General features: G+C 41.3%; 1 protein-coding gene across 5 annotated transcripts in view; it reads right to left on the bottom strand.

Annotated features, from left to right (window-relative positions):
* RNF121 (ring finger protein 121) overlaps nt 1–22,477 on the bottom strand; it is an 83,471-nt gene that overhangs the window by 59,956 nt on the left and 1,038 nt on the right. The gene's annotated exons all lie outside the window — the stretch shown is intronic.

Genomic DNA, 22,477 nt, shown 5'->3' with positions numbered 1-22,477 from the left:
GGTGCCTGTGGCTCAGTGAGTAAGGTGCCAGCCCCATATACCGAAAGTGGCAGGTTCGAACCTGGCCCCAGCCAAACTACAACAAAAAAATAGCCACGCATTGTGGCGGTCACCTGTAGTCCCAGCTACTTGGGAGGCTAAGGCAGGAAAATCGCTTAAGCCCAAGAGTTTGAGGTTGCCGTGTGCTGTGACGCCACAGCACTCTACCAAGAGCAACACAGTGCTCTTGATGACTGTAAATTGAGCTGTAATAAATGTCTGTCTCAAAAAAAAAATTATTCTTTAACCATCTGCACCTGATTCTTCACATTGGCACTTCATCATCCAACACAGTACATCACCCTTGTTTTCCACATCTTCTTAAGTATACCCACAGATCTATAAATTCTAATTTTTGAGATAGAATCTCATTTTGTCATCCTGGGTAGGGTTTTCTATTTTTAGTAGAGACAGGGTCTCACTCTTGAACTCCTGAGCTCAAGGGATCCACCTGCCCTAGACTCCCTGAGTGCTAGGATTATAGGTGTGAGCCACTGCGTCCGTCCGGCTAGCTCTATAAATTTTGCTGACACACTCTTCTTCAGAAAAGACCAAAAGGTATCTAGAAAACTTTTTATAACACTAACACACACACCAAGTACCTCTGAAGTTATCTGTGAGGCTTGATACATTTATTCAATTCCCATTTTAGTTACTCCTAAACATTAAGGTCTTGGGTTAGACATGGAGATATAGAGATGAACAGGACTTTTCCCCTGCCCTTGAGAAGACAGAAAATAATTAAGTTCATTTAAAAGCAGGAATTTACTCAGCCCAAGAAGCACAATCAATTCCATTTTACAGCAGCCACAGATGAGATACAAAGCACAGAAATGACTCATCAAAGATCATGGTGACTGGGAGCTGGAGGAGGAATGCTGAGGAGAGAGCCACAGAACTTAAGAGAGAAACCGGTGGGCACACCTATGGCTCAGTGAGTAGGGCGCCGGCCCCATATGCCGAGGGTGGCAGGTTCAAACCCAGCCCCGGCCAAACTGCAACAAAAAAATAGCCGGGCGTTGTGGCAGGCGCCTATAGTCCCAGCTGCTCGGGAGGCTGAGGCAAGAGAATCGCGTAAGCCCAAGAGTTAGAGGTTGCTGTGAGCCATGTGACTCGTGGCACTCTACGGAGGATGGTACAGTGAGACTCTGTCTCTACAAAAAAAAAAAAAAGAGAGAGAGAGAGAGAGAGAGAACCAGCATCAGGGCTCCGGGCTTTAAACTAGTTGTCAGAAGGTCCTGCCAGAGCCACATTATGATTTTCATGGACCCTAGACACTTTTGCCTTTGTAGACTCCTTCTTCTATTAAAAAATAAAAAATTATATATATATGTGTGTGTGTGTGTATGTGTACACGGTTAATGCAAGTTTTTCCTTAAAATGTATAAAATGTATATATAAAATGTACACATACACACACACATTCATATACACAAAGAATACTGCGTTGTTATCACATTCACCTTTTTTTCTTATTTTCCAAAAAATGAAAATATTTTTATGGACCCCTAGGCACTGTGCCTACTATCACTAATGAGCCTGCTATCTCTTCACAGCTACAGATTAATTGTTCTTTCCTCAGCTGCCAAGTCACACTGCTCTGCTGCTTCTGAGACTCTTTCTCTACTGGGTCTATCTGATCAAGCAGAATAGGCTTAGATGCACACTAAAACTCACAATGCCGAAATCCATAAAAAAAAAAAAAAATGCAACCTCAACTATGTAATGTAAGCACTATACAGTGATCTGACAACAGTATGTATTATGTTTCAAGGGTTTAGATGCATTCATAAATGACTGAATCTGACCAAAAAAAGACATGTCACTGACCTACAAACGTCAAAGTCATCGAAAGCATGTGCCCAGCATCTTAAAGGTAGGCAATAAATGACTGTTCATTTGTTCATTCATTTATTCAATCACGAGAGGCATAACAAAGTCTCTCCCCTTATAAAACTTACCTTCTAACGCAGAAGACAAACAATAAACATGTAAATACATTCATGTATGAAGTAATTTCTTGTAGCAGTACTATGAAAAATAAAGCAGAATAAAGGAAAAAAGAATGAAAAGGGGGGCTATTTTCTTGCTACATGTAGACACTCTGGCTTCCCCAAAATGTTTCTAGCACCAGAAGAACATGCTAGGTGGGATGAACAGTGATATTCCATGTGATATGCCTTATTTCCTTGAGTTTTATCTCACTTCCACTTTTTACCCCAAGAAATGACTTTAGGGCAAGAAATATCCTTTTCATGCTTGGCTCCTGTAGCTCAGTGGCTAGGGTGTCAGCCACATAAACCAGAGCTGGCAGGTTCGAGTCCAGCCTGGGCCTGCCAAACAACAATGACAACTACAACCAAAAAATAGCTGGGTGTTATGGCAAGTGCCTGTAGTCCCAGCTACTTGGGAGGCTGAGGCAAGAGAATGGCTTAAGCCCAAGAGTTTGAGGTTGCTGTGAGCTGTGATGCCACGGCACTCTACCTAGGGTGACATAGTGTGACTCTGTCTCAACAAAAAAAAAAAAAAGAAAAGAAATACCCTTTTCAGTAATGAGAAAAACAATTCTAAGTCCTGACTTGGCACAGCTCTTCACTTGTTATATGCCAACAAACAGGGTACTTTTCTCTATCCCTCAGTATCCACATCTATAAAAGGAGAGGGTTGGCTTAGATAACTGACTTTCAAGGTCCCTTAAGCTAAAATGCTATAGCAACTCATAACAAATCTGTCTAAATCTAAAGTTTTGGAGTAGGCTATAATATTTTAACCTTCAAAACTGGCATAGTTTTCTTAGTTATGATATAAGTAAAACACTTTTAATGTAGTAAGCTATGATATAACTGGATGCTACCAAATTAAATCAATAAAATTTACCAAGTGACTACCATATGCATAGTACCTGCTAACTAAAAGGGATCCTAAGTTCTGAAACTCTATCTCCTACCTCTGGCTAAGCAATTCAGCATTTCAGACATCTAAGTTGATCCTTCCATAGTAAAGACTGACCAACCACGTGGCTAGGGACTTCATTCTTCCACAAAACATTAGAGATAAATAAGCTCAACCTTTGCCTTTGATGTATTCAGAGTCCAGGAGGTAGGGGCAAATGCACTATTAAACATAATATGATAAGGATAACCACTGACATATTTTTTAAAAATGCTGTGTAAGCCCCAGAGAAAGGAAAGATTAGCTAGCTCGTGAACCTGGAAAGAATACAGCACAACGACCAAGCTGGTTGCCTCTATCTGGTGGAGTACTGGTTTGGTGGGTAATTAGGATAGTAAGTGAAACCCAAAAGCTCACAAGCTACCCACATATGTAGTTCCCCATTCTCCTCTCATTCATTCTCTTCCTCAACTTCTTAGCTCTGTCAAGAAGTCAAGGCTAGTAAGTCAAAGTGGAACCACCTCACCTTTCAGACACTAAGGGGATCGTGCAGACATTAGATATACTTAGCCAAAAAAAAAAAAAATTTTTTTGAGAGCTGTCGCTCTCGGTAGAGTGCCATAGCATCACAGCTCACAGCAATCTCCAACTTCTGAGCTCAAGCGATTCTCCTGCCTCCGCCTCCCAAGTAGCTGGGACTACAGGCATTTGCCACAACAACCAGCTATTTTTTGGTTGCAGCCATCATTGTTGTTTGGCGGGCCCGGGCTGGATTCGAACTCACCAGCTCAGTTGTATATGGCTGGCGCCTTAGCCGTTTGAGCCATAGGCGCCGAGCCTATACTTAGCCAAATTTTAAGGCTTGACATGGGCAGCACATTTTGGGTAGGCAGCGAAGGGAAAGCAGATGCAGGTTATAACAACTGCTGTGGATGCCACCTGCCCTTCACTGTCAATCCCTCCCACCAACAGCAGAAAGCACGTCCTTCAGGCCAGCTGAGTTAAGAAGATTTTTAATCAAACTTTTCAAATGTGGAGGCACCTAAAGTTTGCTTCTTTGTTTCTTTAATTCCTATCCCACCAAATTAATATTTCTCATCTGGCTTCCTTCTCACCTGTCCCAGCTTTCTCATTCTTTCCTACGAACACTCCAGCTTCCCATACACCCTAACCTTTCCTATCCATCCTTAAAGACTCAACTAGATGTCATCTCCTCCAGAAATTCTTCCAGAATAGAACTATCCTCCACAAACTCCTAAAGCCTTTACAGCCTGGAATGTTCATATGCTATTCTTATCTACCCATATATGACATCTCCCTTGAATTTTTCATTGCCATACTGCCTTAAGTCAAACCTTATTTCTTGCTGTTTCTTGAACAATCATAGTGGCCTCCCAAGTGATATCCCTAACTCACATCTTGTTGGCAGATATTCATAACATATAAGTAACCAAAATGACCTTTATCAGACATATAGCTAACTACATCATCCTCCTATTTTGATAAACTTTCATGACTTTCTATTTCCTTTCGGTTAAAGTTCAAACTCCTTAGCAAGACACAAGGGACTTCATACTCTGGTCTAACCAACTCCTTTATCTTACCACTCCCTACCAAGTGCCTTATACTATAGCCACAATGAACCATCTACCAATCTAAACTAACCTGCCTTTCTCTTTTATCCCTTGGTGATCTGGTATCTTCTCACCCTAGAATTCTCTCCTCACCATCACTGTCTGGCTCAATTGTCAGCGTATTTAAAATAAAATGCAGCCATCTTATTTTAAATCATTCCCATCACTCAAAAAAACAAAAACAAAAACACTTTCATACTCATTTGCTGACTCCTCATTGCCACCCTTAGACCCTAGCAACCAATAATCTACTTGACATTTCCACAGACTTGCCTTTTCTGGACCTTTCATAATTTATATATCATCTTCTGTTACTGTCTTCTTTCCTTTAGCATAATGTTTTCAAGGATCATCCATGTTATAGTAGTAATTTACTCCTATTCTTACTAAATAATATTCCATTGTATGGATATACACATTTTATTTATCTATTCATCAGTTTATGGACATTTGGGTCATTTGGGTTGTTTTTACTTTTTGGCAATCATAAATAATGTTGCTATAAACACTTGTGTATAGTTTTTGTATTAACCTTTTTTATTTCTCTTATATACTTCAGGGGAGAACTGCTAGGTTATAGGTTAACTCTATGCTTAACCTTGTGAGGAACTACCAGGCTATTTCCACAGCAATCCCACCAGCAGTGTATGAGAGTTCCAATTTCTTCATATGCTTGTCAATACTTGTTATTCTCTTGTCTTTTCTGTATAGCCTCCTAGTAGGGGTGAAGTGATTATCGTGGTTTTTTGTTTTTGTTTTGAGACAAAGGGATTTACTCTGCTGCCCTATGTACAGTGCCATGGCGTCATAGCTCACACCAACTTCAAACTCTTGGGGTAACTGGGGCTACAGGCACCCCCAACTAGTTTTAGAGATGAGGTCTCACTCTTGCTCAAGTTGATCTCGAACTCCTGAACTCAGGCAGTACACCTGCCGTGGCCTCCCAGAGCGCTAGGATCACAGGCATGAGCACGAGACCTGGCCAATTATTGTGGTTTTTGACTTGCACTTCTCCGATGACTAACAATGTTAAACATCTTTTCAAGTGCTCACTGTCTTTGATAATACAGATAAAGATATTTAAATATATAAATATGCTCAATACTTAAATATAAAAATAAAACAAACATACTTCTATATCTTTTTTGGAGAAAAGTCTATTCAGATATTTTGCCAATTTTTATTAAGTTATTTGTCTTTTTACTGTTGAGTTGTTAAGAGTTCTTCATATATTCTGTATACAAATTCTTTAACAATATATAATTTCAAGTATTTTCTCCCACTTAGCCATCCTAGAAGGTGAAAATGGCCCAAGGATCATTTGAATCTTATTTGTCTTTGTATTTCAGAGAACTAGCACATAATCTGACACACTGTTAATGTTCAATAAATGTCAGATGGATGTTAAATAATATTAGCTACTTTGACAATAAGGATAATCATTTATTCTGCATCCCCCTCACACTTCATACCTAGTATTAGGAACAAAGCAAATGCTTGGGAAACACTCAGACACTGAGTAATTATCTCTTGCACACTGGGGATAATGATGCAGAAAAATCCAGCAAAACTAGGAAAGATGTCTGAAACCAACAGAATTTGCCTGTTTATATATTACTGCTACCATTCATCACTGAGACAGCTGCTGCTCTCTATGGGGAAGCAGCAACTTCTGTATAAACCATCCCTACAGTGGCCTACACTATGAGGGGCTATCAAAATGCTCCATCATTTTATCAATACAAAAATAAATGAGAAAAACCAGCCCCCTCCTTCCATTCCTTTTGCCAGTGGGAGGTATTAAGCACATGGCAGAATCACAAGCTATGTTCAACCATAGCAGTGAATAATACTTTGGTTCTGGCTCAGCTCCTATAGCTCACTGAGTAGGGCGCCAGCCACATACACCAAAGGTGGCAGGTTCAAGCTCAGTCCAGGCCTGCTAAACACCAATGACAACTGCAACCAAAAAATAGCTGGGCGTTGTGGTGGGTGCCTGTAGTCCCAGCTACTCGGAGGCTGAGACAAGAGAATTGCTTAAGCCCAAGAGTTTGAGGTTGCTGTGAGCTGTGATGCCACAGCATTCTACCGGGGGCAACATAGTGAAACTCTGTCTAAAAAAAAAAAAAAAATACTTTGGTTCTGCTGCAAATGCTCTTTCTATTCCTTAAAAAGCTTAGACTTGATCCAGGAAAGAGGAGGCAGGTTGGCATCTGGACCACATCAGAGTTGTGGCACTGACAATGGTTTTCCATCCTAATGGCTGCTAAGTTAAAAGCGACTGTTCCTTGTAAGAGAAATACTAACATGAAACCCCACTTGATCATTTTAGTAACCAACAGTAAGTAATTTCCAAATTGAATACAGCATATAACAGAAATAAAAGAAGCGTTGGGGAGAAGGAAAAACTGAAGTTCATGGCTGGTGATATCAGAAGGCCTAGCCTAGGTCAGTAGTGTAGAAAAAAATCTCTTCCGTCCTTTCTTTTCTTTCTAATTACTCAAGCCACAACTTTAATCCAAGCCCTTCAACTTCAAGTCATTCTCAAGTCACTGTGTCACCTAGGTTCAAAATCTCTTGGTGTCCCAATGCTGACTATAAGAGAAAGGAAGAACTCCTCAGTAGGCCTTACAATGCCCTCCATTAATGCTTCAGGAATGAGCTCTTGGGATCACAAAAACCCATGATGGATCCCAGTCTGCCTTTCCAGTTTTACCTTCCTCTGCTCCTCACTCCTTTGGTACTTAACATATGCTTCCCTGCAGCATATACAATAACCAGAATATACACATATATAATACGTGTACTTTATAATTAAATAAATCTAGAAGCCCTGCTTGCCTGGATTAAGGCAATTTTTCTCTGCCTCTTTAACCTATACCCCATTTCTGCCCTCAGAGTGATTTTTCTAAAAAGCAAATCTGATCCATGCCATTCACCTCCATAGTTAATCATCAACTACAGATAAAAATCCAAACTCCTTAGCACAGCATATAAGGCCTTACGTGACATCATATCAGCTTCTCTTCACTCCCCACCTTCTACTCCAATACTCCAGTAATACTGCACACATTTCCCTTAAAGTGCCATTCCTTCTCCCACCTCCCACCTTGCACATGTTGCTCCTCCTGTCAAGAGGACCCTTCCCTTCTTTCTTTAGCTGGTTAATTTCTAGTCATCTTTCACACTCAGCTTAGGCGTTACTTCTTCTAGGGAGCCTCTCCTGATTCCTTCCCTGTCATTTTCTGTGCTCTCAGAAATCTCTGTATGTCTTCATATTAAAGCAGTTATCACATCTGTTTACTTGACTGACTTCTTCACAATACTATGAGCAGCCAAAGGGCAGAGCCTATGTCTTAATTATCTATCACATTTAATACAGTACTTTGGTAAACATGCAGTATTTGTTTAATGAACAGATAACTTTGTTATTATTTTAAAGTTGACAGCATTGCCTTACTGATTGTCACAGAGAATAGCTGTATGGTAGAGCTAGGATAAAAAGCCAGATATTTCAAATATCAGCTCAATGTCAAGACCTCTCCCCTGAGCTCTAAGCTCCTATTTTCCTTTTCCTTTTTTTTGTTTTGTTTTGTTTTGAGGCAGAGTCTCACTCTGTTGGATGGGCTAGAGTGCCATGGCCTCAGCCTAGTTTACAGCAACCTCAAATTCTTCTTGCTTCAGACTCTTGAGTAGCTGAGACTATAGGCAGGTGTGCCACCATACCCAGCTAATTTTTCTAATCTTGGTAGAGATGGGGTCTCACTTTTGCTCAGGCTAGTCTCAAATTCCTGTCCCCAAGCTATCTTCCTGCCTTGGCCTCTTTTAGAATGCAACGATTACAGGTGTGAGCCATCATAAGCTCATATTTTCAACTGCCTAATTAACATGGTGTCTGGTGATGCCATTTACTCAAGTCAAAGCAAAAAAATATGAAAGTGAAGTGTGAAGCTTGATTATTTTCTTTCCCCTATATTACACATTCAATCCACCGGGAAGTCCTCAAGCACATTCTATATATTTTTTTTGTACATTTCTCATTTTTATTAATATTTACATTTTGTGAATTCTTTGTAGCAGATATTGTGAGTTTTGCATTTTAAAAAGTATTTTGATTTTAGACTTAACATTGCTTTTAAAACATGCATTAGGGCCAAAAATGAAGTGTTCCCATCTGGAAAATCATACATTTGAACACAAAATAAACTCATTTCTTTGTACAAAGGCTGCTTAGTTTTTTAAATGTAAAATATTAAATCTGGTAGGGAGCTTATGTAAACATAAGGAAAGTATTCTGGAAGAATACGTACCCAACTGATAACCATGAGACGGAAAGGGGCTGGGATTGAGAAAACAGTGGGGCAAGTCCAAAGGGTCTTCAAACTTATCCACATTATATTTAAAATTTATGTGGAGAGGGCGGCGCCTGTGGCTCAAGGAGTAGGGCGCTGGCCTCATATGCCAGAGGTGGCGGGTTCAAACCTGGCTCTGGCCAAAAAAAAATTTATGTGGAGAATATAGGCTTGTATCTGGTCTGACTTTCTTATTTTGTAGAGTCCAGAAATGTTGCCTTAGAGAGGAAGAGAGGCTCATGGAAGTTTACACTGCTAGTTAGTGGTAAGGACAGAACTATCAGCCTACTCATAAATCCAGATCCTAACTAAATAAACTACCCCAGACAGTAATAATATGAGTAGTACTATAAAGATCAAGAGAAGCATTTTGAAGAATTGATGGGCCTGGAGATGGGTCAGGGAGGGAAGGAGAGAGAGGGTGAAGCGGGCACTTGGCTAAGCCTGAAGTGGAGGCTGTGAGCAGACCAGGACCCCTTTGGAGTCAGCATATATGGCTACCACAGGGTTGAACATATTCTAAATTCATCCTCTTTTCTCCATTCTCTCTGGTACTCTCTGCTGTGGTCTGAATGTTTGTGTCCCCCCGCCCCCAAATTCATATGTTGAAGCCTAATCTCTAATACAACAATAAAAGAGGTAGAGCCTTTAGAAAGTGATTAGATCACGAAGGCAGAGCCCTCATGAATAGGAACAAATAGGCAAGAGAGAGCCTGAATGTCCCTTCCACTATGTGAGGACACAACAAGGCACCCTCTTTGAAGAGTCCTCACTAGATACCGAAATCTGCTGACACCTAGATCGTAGACTTCCCAGCCTCCAGAACTGTGAGAAACTTCCACTGTCTATAAATTGGGCGCTCTAAGTAATGTCATAGCAGCCTAGGACAAAGACACATCCCCAACTCCACAACACTAAGACCTTTCATCTGGACTACTACAATAGTCTCTTCACCCTTTCCTTAAGTGAACCCCTAGAATCCATTCTCCTCAAAGCAGCTAGAAAGATCTTTTGAAAAATGTTAATCAGCTCACCCCACTCCCATTTTTAAAATCAATCAAAATCTTCTCATTGTTCTCAATAAAATTCAACACATATAGCATCTACAGATCTGACCCTGCCAGATTCACTGACCTCATATAGCACTATTTTCCTTTTTATAACTATGATCCAGTCACATTGGCCTTTTTGTTCCCAGGATATGCCTGGCCCATTCCCACTAATTTTTGCTTGCTTCTCCCTCCATTGGAAACACATTTGTTTCCAAATCTTATCATTGCTAGTTCTTCGTCACTCGTCTTAATTCAAACATCAACTCTTCAGAGTTTTTCCCATGATCATCCTATCTAAGTAGCCCTTCTTTAATTATCTCTATCATGGTGTTCTACTTTTCTCAAAACACTTATCACCATCTGGAGTTATCGTGTTTGTTACAGAGGCCTCTCCAGACTCATCAATCACTGCTATCCCTTTACATTTAACCTAAACCCCAGTCATTCAGAACTTCTTCCAGTTCCCAGAATACTCCAGGCTGTTTAATGTCTCCAAACCTTTACATATCTTTTCATTTTGTTGGACCACTCTTCCCTACCTCACAGACTCTGACAATCTTCACAGTTGTCTTTAAGGATTCCTCAGAGTTAATCACCCCCTGTTTTGTGTCACCCAGTACTTAACACACACTTTTACACTATACAACAACTATCTGTTCATATGTCTGTTTTATCTCACAAGACTATTAGCCCCCTGACAGCAGGAACCATGTCTTTATCTTTGTGCCTCCAGCAGTATCTGGCACTCAATAATTGATGACTGAAGGAATGAATAAACATAACTAAACTCTTCAGACTGGCATTCAAAGTCAACCTCATGTTGGCCCCAACCTACCTCTTTAGTTATAGCTCTTACTCTTTTCTTGGTAATTCTTAAACTACTTCCCAAACACATCCTCTTTCTCAACATTTACTTGGAGATTTCATTCCTGATGCTCCCTCTCCAGTGAAATCAAAATCACCCATGAAGGCCCAGCTCAAATGGCCCACTCTCCCTTAAGTCTTCCCTGACCATATCACTGAGAAAGGACTACTTCCTCTACTGCACTATTTTTTCTACTGAAAAAAATACTTAGTACTTCTTGTGTTGCAATTATGGCCACTAACATTCCAACTGGACATGTCCTATTTTTCTATTTTTTAATTTTATTTTTATTTTTTGAGACAGAGTCCACTATGTTGCCCTCGGTAGTTGCTCTCGGTAGAGTGCCACAGTGTCACAGCTCACAGCAACCTCAAACTCTTGGGCTTAAGAGATTCTCTTGCCTCAGCCTCCCAAGTAGCTGGGGCTAAAGGTGCCTACCACAACGCCCAGCTGTTTTTTGTTGCAGTTATTGTTTTAGCTGGCCCGGGGCTGGGTTTGAACCCATCAACTTTGTGTCTGTGGTTGGCACCATAACCACTGTGCTACAGGCACCAAGCCTACATGTCTTATTTTTTTTAACTGGACTTTAAGTTCCTTGAAGGTAAAAAACATGATTTTAATGACTTAATCCCTTGAGGATTAAGTTTGAGTTATCTCTCAATCCAGATCACTGACACAGTGACTTGCACAAAGCAAGAAGTTATCCATAAATGTTTTATTAGTGGAGAATACTATGCTTAAGGATTAAAGATGTTATGCCTTAATTCCTTCATATATGTGCCTTTACCTTGGCCTAAACTGGCCTTCTATCCATAAACTTTTAATTTTTTTTTTTTTTTTTGAGACACAGTCTTGCTTTGTTGCCCTTGGTAGAATACCGTGGCGTCAGAGCTCACACCAACCTCAAATTCTTGGGCTGAAGCGATTTTCTTGCCTCAGCCTCCCAAGAAGCTGGGACTGCAGGTGCCTACCACAACACCTGGCAATTTTTAGAGATGGGGTCTTGCTCTTGCTCAGGCTGGTCTTGAATTCTTGAGCTCAAGCAATACACCCGCATTGGCCTCCCAGAGTGTTGGGATAACAAGCATGGTCTCATGGTAAATTTTTAAGAATCAGCCTAAGGGCAGGCATGGTGACTCACGTCTGTAATCCTAGCATGCTGGGAGGTGAGACAGGAGGATTCCTTGAGCTCAGGAGTTTGAAACCAGCCTGAACAAGAGCAAGACCCTGTCTCTACAAAAATAGAACAAAATTAAGCTGGCCATGGTGGCAAAGTGCCTGTAGTCCCAGGTACTTGGGAGGCTGAGGCAGGAGAATCACTTGAGCCCAGGAATTTGAGGTTGCTGTGAGCTAAGCTGATGCCACAGCACTCTAGACTGGGGCAACAGAGTATGACTCAAAAAAAAAAAAAAAAATCAGCCTAAATGTCACATATTCTCTGAAGTCTTCCCTAATACTCCCAAATATGCTTAAGTACTCCTTCTGTATACCTGTGGTATCCTGTACATAACTTATAACTCCACTCATCACACTATATTATCATTATCACTTGATGGGTTTTTCTCCTCACTTGACCATAAACTCTTTTGGAGCAGAGATAGTCTCTTTATCGGGTTAAGAATTTCATAGACCAGGGCAGCACCTGTGGCTCAAAGGAGTAGGGAGCCAGCCCCATATGCCGGAGGTAGTGGGTTCAAACCTAGCCCGGCCAAAAACTGCAAAAAAAAAAAATAAGAAGAAGAAGAATTTCACAGACCAAATAAAGCACCTGGCATAATTCAATGCACAATAAATATATGGTAAGTTTTGAAAACAGTGAATCTAAGGCTGGGCCTGATGGCTCACACCTGTAATCCTAGCACTCTGGGACACCAAGGTGATGGATTACTTGAGGTCAGGAGTTCAAGACCAGCCTGAGAAAGAACGAAACTCCAACTCCACTAAAAATAGAAAAAAATTATGCAGGTGTCATGGCCATCACTTATAGTACCAGCTACTCAGAAGGCCAAAAGCCCCATGGCCATGACCCAGCATCGTCTTGGGAAAGGTACACTGCAGAGAGAACTAATGAGTTTATGTTTACCTACAAATTTTTCTCTGCGGAATAGAGGTAATAAATGACTTCAAAAACGAAAAACACTGGGCGGCGCCTGTGGCTCAAGGAGTAGGGCGCCAGTCCCATATGCCGGAGGTGGCAGGTTCAAACCCAGCCCTGGCCAAAAACCACACCAAAAAAAAAAAAAAAAAAAGATGAGTCAGTCCCAAAATAAAGGTTTAAAAAAAAAAAAGGAGAAACACAAAAAAATAAAGTAGACATGAGAAATAACACTAAATGGATTACCTCGGGCTGGCTTTCAAGCAGTAAGCTTTTAAGCCAAATAGCCCCAGGTGCATGAGGCCCACATTCCCCAGAGGCATTCTGTAGCAGGGCTTGTCAAATATGCAAAGAAGCAAAATTTGAGAAAAGGTACGCTAAAGACTACAAAAGTAATACAGAAATAAGAATCCTAGCTCAATCTGAAGAATATTGCGATAAACATACTCAAAGAGGGAACAGGCTAGCTGTAGAATAATAAGCTGCCCACCATTAGAGAAGTTTAAATACAGACTGGGTTACCACTTTCTGGGGATGCTCAACATGGGTGGATGGACTAAGATTCAAGTTCAAGAAACATTTAAATACCTACCATAGACTTGGTGCCTGTAGCTCAGTGGTTAGGGCGCCAGCCACATACACCAGAGCTGGTAGATTAGAACCCAACCTGGGCCTACCAAACAACAATGACAACTACAACCAAAAAATAGCTGGGCCTTGTGGTGGGTGTCTGTACTCCCAGCTATTTGGGAGGCTGAGGCAAGAGAATCACTTAAGCCCAAGAGTCTGAAGTTGCTGTGAGCTATGAAGCCACAGCACTCTACCCAGGGCAACAGCTTGAGACTGTATCAAAAAATAATAATAAAACCCCTATGCTAGACACTATGCGAGATTAAGTGCTGAGTACACAAGAGATGAAAATGATACGGTTCTTTCCCCTCCAAGAGTTCACTGCCTAATGAGGGAAAAAAATGATACAACGTGGTAAGTGCTGATGGAAATCTGTACAAGGTGCTATGAGAACAGAAAGCAGTCCTCAGAGTCTACGTTTATGAATCATTGGTAAGAAGTGATATGGTATTAATTAAAAATGAAAATGTTTCTTAGACAGTTTATAAGCAAATATTAGCAGGAGTTATTTCCAGAACAGACAGTACGCATGTCAGTCAACCTTTGTAATTTATTCAACATTTCCTTTATCCTGAGCAAAATCCACACCTATGAGCATTCTATTTATTCAATACTCATACTATCTGCTATTTGTCAAGCACTAGGGAATGTACAAAGATGAGAAAGATAGTCCCTACACTCAATGTGTTAAAATATTCCTCTTCATCTTTCCTTGCCTTCTCTCTCCTATCCTGCTTCACTGACCAGATGACATCTTAAATTCCTTCTGGAAATAAATTAGTTATTAAGCCATAAACTTAGTCAAAAAAGTAACTTGCAAAAAGCAAGGATGAGCTAGGGATGTCTCCATTAACAGTGATTACTGTAACCGGAAACCAAGTGGGAATCTGCAAGGGTACCCTGACTGCATTCCCAAGGCAAAGGTGATAGAATTGGAGTTTATGTGTAAGCCTGTCTATTCCATGCCCATCCCCAGTTTTTATTCTGTTATCCCAATATTATTAGCAAAGATTATTAATAATAATTCTTAATGAATAATAACCCTCATTCATTCAGTTATTCATTAGTACTTACTGAATACCTCATAGGAGTTACAAGAAACACAAGGCAAATAAAACACTAGGATCCAGGACTTTCGAAGCTGCAAGAGACTTCAAAGGTCATCAAATCTAAAGCTATCATTTCTCAGATAAAAATTGAGGTGATTGGGGTGGCGCCTGTGGCTCAGTGAGTAGGGCGCCGGCCCCATATATCAAGGGTGGTGGGTTCAAACCCAGCCCCGGCCAAACTGCAACAAAAAAATAGCCAGGCATTGTGGCAGATGCCTATAGTCGCAGCTACTCGGGAGGCTGAGGCAAGAGAATCGCCGAAGCCCAAGAGCTGGAGGTTGCTGAGAGCTGTGACACCACAGTACTCTACCGAGGGTGAAAAAGTGAAACGCTGTCTCTAAAAAAAAAAAAAAAAATTGAGGTGATTAGAATCTCTCCTGAATTCATATATTCATACATTTATTGACTCATATTCTATATACCAGGCACCAGGATATAAGAATGAATAGCGCTTTCAAGAAGAACACAGTCTGGTGGAAAGACAGACAAATGCCATGACCCCAGCCAAATTAGCTGTGAACATGAAGTCCCACCTTTACAAAGTGGAAATGTCTAGTGTAGAATAGGATGGAAAGTATATAGAATTCATATTGCCCAGAATGATTAAGAGCACAGGTACTGGAATAATCTTGGATTTGAACCCCAGTTTTATCCCTTACCTCCTGTAAAATGTTGGGCAAGTTACTTAAATTCTCTATGCCTCAGTAATGGTACCTATCTTGTAAGGTTGTGGTATTAAATTAGACAATACATCTAAAACAATTGGTATAGGACCTGGCACAGCACTCTCCCACAGCACTCTTTTCTAGTGAGGCCTGGCCTCAGAGTCCTTAACACAGCCTTCTGAGCACCTATTATTAGTTGTCTGTCTCTGAAATAAAATCTCCTGAAATCCATAGCCTAGAATCTGGATCTACTGTTTTTTACTCTGATGGGCCCCCCCCACTACATTATGCTACCACTCTTAACATGCATAAAAGAATCCAAAGACAGCCAGACTGCTAAGATTAAATAAACTTTAGTCACACATGCCTCAATCCCTCAAAAAAATCTTGATTTAGACCAAGAATCCCTAGAGAAAAAAAATCCCTAGAATACGTAGCACCTGTCTATAGGGAGAGACCCACAGGAGGAAAAGCAAACAAACAAAAAAAAAAACAGTGATTACTGCTTTGAAAAAGCAAAGGATGGTAACTTCCACAGCCTGCCTGGTAAGGATTTACCAACCTAGCTGGGAAAAGATGCAACACTGATTGCCTCCTCCTCCTTGATGTACCCACTGCACCTACTCCACTATTACAGTGCCTGTGACATGTTTTTGTGCTCATTTATCAGTCTTTACTCACACTAGTCTGTGAACTCCTTGAGGGCAATTGTCACCCTTTGTCTGTCTTGGTATTAACACTGCATAGCACATTGTCTGGCAAGTTTGATTAGTAAGTGTTAAATAAAGGAAAAAACCATAAAAGGCAGTGAAAAAAGATACCAGTTAGATCAAAAGAAGTAAGCAAGCCTTAGGCTAGAACCTGAAATGACAGGTAACATTTGGAAAGGCACAGAGGGAAAAGAAAGGTATTTTAGGCAGACAAGGCAGCACCGACAAAGCCTGGCAGTAATCAGAAACATAGTACACAGTATGTTAGAGCCAGAAATAGCTTGAGACATGATTTAGACCAATAATTCAATTCTCATAGGGATGTTGTGAACATTTAATGAAAAGCATACACTACTAAGCACATCACTTTCACTACATGGTAGCTATTATTACCTCTCTACTCAAAAATAATAATTATGGGCTGGGCATGGTGGCTCATGCTTGTAGTCCTAGCACTCTGGGAGGCCAAGGCAGAGGATTGTTTGAGGTCAGGAGCTCAAGACCAGCCTGAGCAAGTGTGAGACCCTGTCTCTATTAAAAAAATAGAAACATAGAAAAATTATCCAGGCATGGTAGCTGGTGCTTGTAGTCCCAATTACTTGAGAGACTAAGGTAGGAGGATTGCTTAAACCCAGGATTTTAAGGCTTCTGTGAGGTAGGCTGACACCACAGCTCTCTAGGCTGGGTGACAAAGTGAGACTCTGTTTCCAAAAAAATGAATAAAAAATAACATAATAATAATTATCAAATACTTATTGGGTGCCTATTGAATGCCAGGAACCATGCTAAGTAAAGGAAATACAATGTCGAGCAAGATAGACCTGGACTCTGCTCTCTCATGAAACTTACAGTTTAGTGGAGAAGACAGACAGACAATTATATAATAATAATCCCTGATAGGGCTGGGCTAGGGAATGTACACGTAGGCTGAAGGAACATGAAGCAGGGTCACCCAATCAGTGGGCTATAAGAAAAAGCTCCCTTGATTTTGAAAGTGTCAAAGTGCAGCTTCAAATACCCTAAGGATTCTGCTGAGTCCCTTTAAACACCACAAAACTTCAGAGTGAGATTTTGTTAGAACACAGGATTTCATGACTAAATAAAGGTTTAAAAACCACCAATCTCGGGCGGCGCCTGTGGCTCAGTGAGTAGGGCGCCAGCCCCATATGCCGAGGGTGGCGGGTTCAAACCCAGCCCCGGCCAAACTGCAACCAAAAAATAAGCCGGGTGTTGTGGCGGGCGCCTGTAGTCCCAGCTGCTCGGGAGGCTGAGGCAAGAGAATCGCGTAAGCCCAAGAGTTAAGAGGTTGCTGTGAGCCGTGTGATGCCACGGCACTCTACCCGAGGGCGGTACAGTGAGACTCTGTCTCTACAAAAAAAAAAAAAAAAAAAAAAAAAACCACCAATCTAATCTAATCTTCTCTTCTAAGGACAGGTAAATTTTTTACTTGAGGCAGTAATAACTTCAAGTTAGCTGCAGGCTAGAATACCTACTTTGAACTCTGGTTTGCAACTACTCATTGATCTACATGGTATCACATTATTTTGGTGGATGAACAGGCATTGGAAATGGACGCATCCAAAATTCACAGCCACTAGCCAGGTAGGCTGGCTGGTCCTAATTGGGTATTGATATGCTTTTCTACCTTAGTTCCCAAGCAAGCTCTCTCCAGTGCCAAAAGGATGCCTCTAAGTCCTCTAACAGGTTGGTGAGACACCCCTCTGAGGAGCAGATCAGATTCTGGGCCTCCTAGCTGGTACCCGCCATTATCCTACTAACGGCCATAGGGACACTACTGTGGTTTGGCATGACGAGAGGCAGAACTGAGCTTAGCCAGTCATCATAGCCTGTTTAATATCTGACCTGAGCTGAGCTGCCTAACCCATCTCTCATCTCCCTAACTACCAATGGGCTAATCATTTGTTCTGACCAGGGATTCAACAAAGTCAAGCTATCAGTAAATTAAAGGATCTTATACAGAAAAACCAATATTCTTTTACTTAACCTCCATTTTGATCCTCTCAGAGATAAAATGATGCTTTATGTTTTGAAAACAGAACTTTCACTAGCCGGGCATTGTGGTGGGTGCCTGTAGTCCCAGCTATTCGGAGGCTGAGACAAGAGGATCACTTGAGTCCAAGAGTTTGAGGTTGCTATGAGCTATGACACCATGGCACTCTACCCATGGGTGATAGAGTGAGACTCTATCTCAATAATAACAACAACAACAATAATAATAATAAAATGGAACTTTTATATATAAAGAAGAGGCAGTAAGATGTTAAGTCTGGGGCGGCGCCTGTGGCTCAAGGAGTAGGGCGCCGGTCCCATATGCCGGAGGTGGCGGGTTCAAACCTAGCCCCGGCCAAAATAAAAAAAAAAAAAAAAAAAAGATGTTAAGTCTGCAGTTTGAGTTTTTAAACTGAGAGGAAACACTTTGGAATCTGGAAACGTGGGTTTATTATTTCCTAGTGACACCACTAAGCAGTCACATGACCCTTAGCATATTTCAAATCCTCTGAACCTCAGCTTCCTCAATCATAAACATAAAATAGTAACAAAACCTGCCTTACAAACATGAGACTCAAAATGCTCTTTTAGATCAGAACCACTTATCAAATATTACTATATCGATTTTTACATATGAAATGATTGGGACTGTACAATTTTAAGTTGCCTGCCCCCCTAGAGCACAAATACTGAACTAAGAAATGGAACACAGGTGCTCAATATAGCATGGGCTAAGCTCAATATAGCATAGGCAGACCTGAACCAGAACGTGCACTTCCCCACTCACAAACTGTGGAATCCAGGGAAAAGTTCCTTAACCTCTCTAGCCTCAGTCTCATTTTAATATGTAGTTAACACCATCAAACTCACAGATGTTCTGTTAGAAACAAACAAGATGGACAGTGCCTGTGGCTCAAAGGAGTAGGGCACCGTACCCATATTCTGGAGGTGGTGGGTTCAAACCCAGCCCCCACCAAAAACTGCAAAAAAAGAAAGAGATAATGCGAAGAAAGGGCTTTAAAGAGGCTGGGTGCAGTGACTCACACCTGTAATCCTAGGTACTCTTCGAGGCTGAGGTGGGACTAAAAATAGAAAAACTAACCAGGTTGGTGGTGGTGGTGGTTGCCTGTAGTCCCAGCAACTCAGGAGGCTGAGGCAAGAGGATCACTTAAGCCCAGGAATTTGAGGTTGCTGTGAGCTATAACACTAGAGTACTCTACCCAGGGTAACAGAGTGAGACTCTGTCACAAAAAAGAAAGAAAGAGCTCTAAACAGACGCTGGCTTATGGTAAGGGCTTAATAAACAGTAGCTTTGGGCGGCGCCTGTGGCTCAGTGGGTAAGGCGCCAGCCCCATATACCCAGGGTGGCGGGTTCAAACCCGGCCCCGGCTGAACTGCAACCAAAAAAATAGCTGGGCGTTGTGGTGGGCGCCTGTAGTCCCAGCTACTTGGGAGGCTGAGGCAAGAGAATCGCTTAAGCCCAGGAGTTGGAGGTTGCTGTGAGCTGTGTGATGCCATGGCACTCTACCGAGGGCCATAAAGTGAGACTCTGTCTCTACAAAAAAAATAAATAAATAAATAAATAAACAGTAGCTTTTCTACTGGTAGCTCTTTTCCTAAGCCCTCTATTCTATTTACCTTTCTAAAGTAGAAAAACCATTAACACAGCTTTTTTTTTTTTTGTAGATACAGAGTCTCACTTTGCCACCCTCAGTACAGTGCTGTGGCATCACACGGCTCACAGCAACCTCCAGCTCTTGGGCTTGATTCTCTTGTCTCAGCCTCCCGAGCAGCTGGGACTATAGGCGCCCGCCACAAGACCCGGCTATTTTTTGTTGTTGTTGCAGTTTGGCCAGGGCTGGGTTTGAACCCGCCACCCTCAGTATATGGGGCTGGCGCCCTATTCACTGAGCCACAGGCGCTGCCCCCGTTAGCACAGCTTAAATTGCCTCTCAACTTCTAGAGAAAGTAGTAATGAAACCAGTAAAAAAAAAAAAAAAAGGAACAAGAATGAACTTCTATTCCAAACTGTATATCACCCTAATAGCATATGATATTAGAAAACAGGTATAATATCCTGAAGAATAAACCACATTCTTTCCAAAGAGGTAGAAATTTGCACCAATTCCATCTTAGCCAGGCTACCCATTACCCTTTTATAATATGAGCTCCAAAGGAGTCTATCAGCCAAGCAGAAAGCGCTACGGGGTGGGGGTGGGGGTGGGGGGAACAACTCCGATGCCACAAGCAAATCACAGTATTTCTGTAAATTTAACCTTTAATTTTTCACCTTGAACCTATCTCTCTCATAAAGAATTCACTAACTCCCTCTAGCCAACTCAATCACATATCTCTTGTGTCCCACTGCCTCTGTTACATATTTCCATTATATCAATTATCTAGTATTTGCATGTCTCTTCACTAGAGTGTAAATTGGTCAATATCCTGTCTTACTCATTTCTGAATTATCGGTGCATGACACACAGTAGACTCCATATTAAATGATGGATTTCACCTTCTCTTACACAAGTTAAAGCCTACAAAGAAACAGCTGGGAAGACATCAGTAGAAACTTGAATACAAACTAAGCTCCACCAGACCAGATCTCTGTTCTTTTTGGAGCTTAAAAGAATGATTGTTCCTTCTTTCTTAAACATGCCAAAAAAAAATCAGTCTGCACAGAATTTCAGAGAATTCATTCTCAGGAAATAAAACAAGTAAGAAAGTTTCTAGGATGAATGCTAATGGTTTCATATAAAATTAACTTCTAGGCACGATACTCCGGAAAGAACATTATACTATTCGAAGCTCTTAAGTTCTTTTTTTTTTTTTTTTTTTTTTTTGGCCGGGGCTAGGTTTGAACCCGCCACCTCCGGCATATGGGACGGGCGCCCTACTCCTTGAGCCACAGGCGCCACCCAGCTCTTAAGTTCTTAAAGCTAAGAAACAAAAATAAAAAATGTCTCACATCAAAAATTTAAGTTTTTTTCTCCTCTGGCAAAACTTTTGCTCTTTATCTCAATGAACATTGATATATATATATGTGTGTGTGTGTATATATATGTATATATAATTAAATCTTTGAGAGATATAGGTATCTTATCTATACGACTAAAACCGTAAATAATAACTTCAGTATATTATTTACCCTTTTCCGAAGTGCTTCCAATATATCTCACTGAGCCAACTGTAATCATAGAAACTTAGAGCTAAAAGGGGGGCCTTACAAGCAATTTCACAGCCACCCCATCCAACCCACCTACTGGTATCCAAACATTGCTAGTCTTTAGTGACTGGAAGGTAGGGGACTGCAATGCTGCCTTTAAAATTTCCCTGTGCCTTGAGCTCTTCCCCTCACCTTAATGATCCTAATACCAACTCAGGTATACCAACTCCTCCAATTCATCCCACCACCAAGCAACAGTCTTTGCTTCCCAAGTCCCTTTCCCTGAAGCTCATCCCCCATGCTCCTCACTCTCTCCACACCCAACACATAGCAACAGGTCTCTTAAGATTCTGACCCTTCAGGGATTCTACTGGTTCAATCTCTGACGAATAATCTCCTTCCTCCTATTTCTCTGCCCTGTCTCTGTCCAAATGCTGTCAAGTGCAAGGCTCATAAGGACCTATAGCTATTAATGTCCCTTCGACCTCAGAATCTTTTCCCTTTCCTCTCTCACCTGTTTCCCAGCCCATTCATTCCTTTCAAACTCGACTTCTCCTGCCTCCTAGCAATTCCTTCAGAAACCACTGGTAATTCAATACACCAATCTTTAAATGCCTATTTGATAGGTAAAGAAGACATACATCCTCAAGAAGTTCACCTTTGAGGAAGTTTTAAGTCTAGGAGAGAGAAAGAGAATTATTTATACTTTAAAACTTAGCAACTCTGGGAAGTCTTCCCTAGCCCAAACTGAAATGGTGCTCTCTTCTCAGTGCCACCATTATATCTCTGATACAAGACTAGCCTTCTTGTCTGTCTCCCACCACTAGACTCTGTGCTCTTCAAGAGAAGGGCCTCCTTGTGTGTTCCTAGAACCTAGACCCAAACGCAGTGCAAAGGTGATACTTAATGTTCATTAAATGAGTGAATGGTATGCAATCATTCATTCATCCATAAGTTCTTTCATTAACCAAAACTTTACTGAGTACACATTATGTAAAAAGTCCCAGAATGTAAGGACAAATAATATAGTTCCTACTTTAAAATAACTCAAGGCTGGGGCGGCACCTGTGGCTCAAAGGAGCAGGGCACCGGCCCCATACACCGGAGGTGGCGGGTGCAAACCCAGCCCTGGCTAAAAACTGCAATAAATAAATAAATAAATAAAATAACTCAAGGCGGTGCCTGTGGTTCAGTGAGTAGGGCGCCGGCCCCATATACCGAGGGTGGTGGGTTCGAACTCGGCCCCGGTCAAACTGCA

The sequence above is a fragment of the Nycticebus coucang genome, chromosome 14, assembly GCF_027406575.1.
Source record: "Nycticebus coucang isolate mNycCou1 chromosome 14, mNycCou1.pri, whole genome shotgun sequence".
Taxonomy (NCBI): domain Eukaryota; kingdom Metazoa; phylum Chordata; class Mammalia; order Primates; family Lorisidae; genus Nycticebus; species Nycticebus coucang.
The sequence above is the reverse complement of the archived record's forward strand: the minus strand, read 5'-3'. Positions and strand labels throughout refer to the sequence as shown.